The sequence below is a fragment of the Convolutriloba macropyga genome, chromosome 9 (genome assembly GCF_964194025.1).
Source record: "Convolutriloba macropyga chromosome 9, txConMacr16.3, whole genome shotgun sequence".
Lineage (NCBI taxonomy): Eukaryota > Metazoa > Xenacoelomorpha > Acoela > Convolutidae > Convolutriloba > Convolutriloba macropyga.
In genome coordinates this window covers 18,226,166-18,226,625 of record NC_134476.1, presented here as the reverse complement: position 1 = coordinate 18,226,625, position 460 = coordinate 18,226,166, and positions in this window count along the sequence as shown.

Genomic DNA, 460 nt, shown 5'->3' with positions numbered 1-460 from the left:
TTTTTAAGTCGCCGTCTCGCTCAATGCGCAGGGACACCTATTACTTAATCAATAAAGATACAATTGCGCTGGCCATGAATAATGTGGTACAAAATATTTGTTCAAATTGAAAACCCGACTGTACCAAGGTGTCACAAGTAATGATTTGATTTTTCTGCTGTTTGATTGAAAAAATGAGAATTTTCCGATTAGCCTAGATTGCTTCAAGTGATGTCTAACAAAGGAAGTTAATCAAAATAAATCAATTCCACAGAATTTTTTATGAGACTTAACACAATAAAAAAGAAAAATTTTAATTTTTTTTCAAAAATAAAGATGAACGGAAATATATTAAAACAAGCGGATATGACACAGCAAATGCAAATCTGGATAGAAAAAGAACTGGGTTTCCTCCCATGGAATTGGGTTACCTTATAGTTACGTAATATCATTGATGAGAAAATTTTTTTGTGAAAAATAT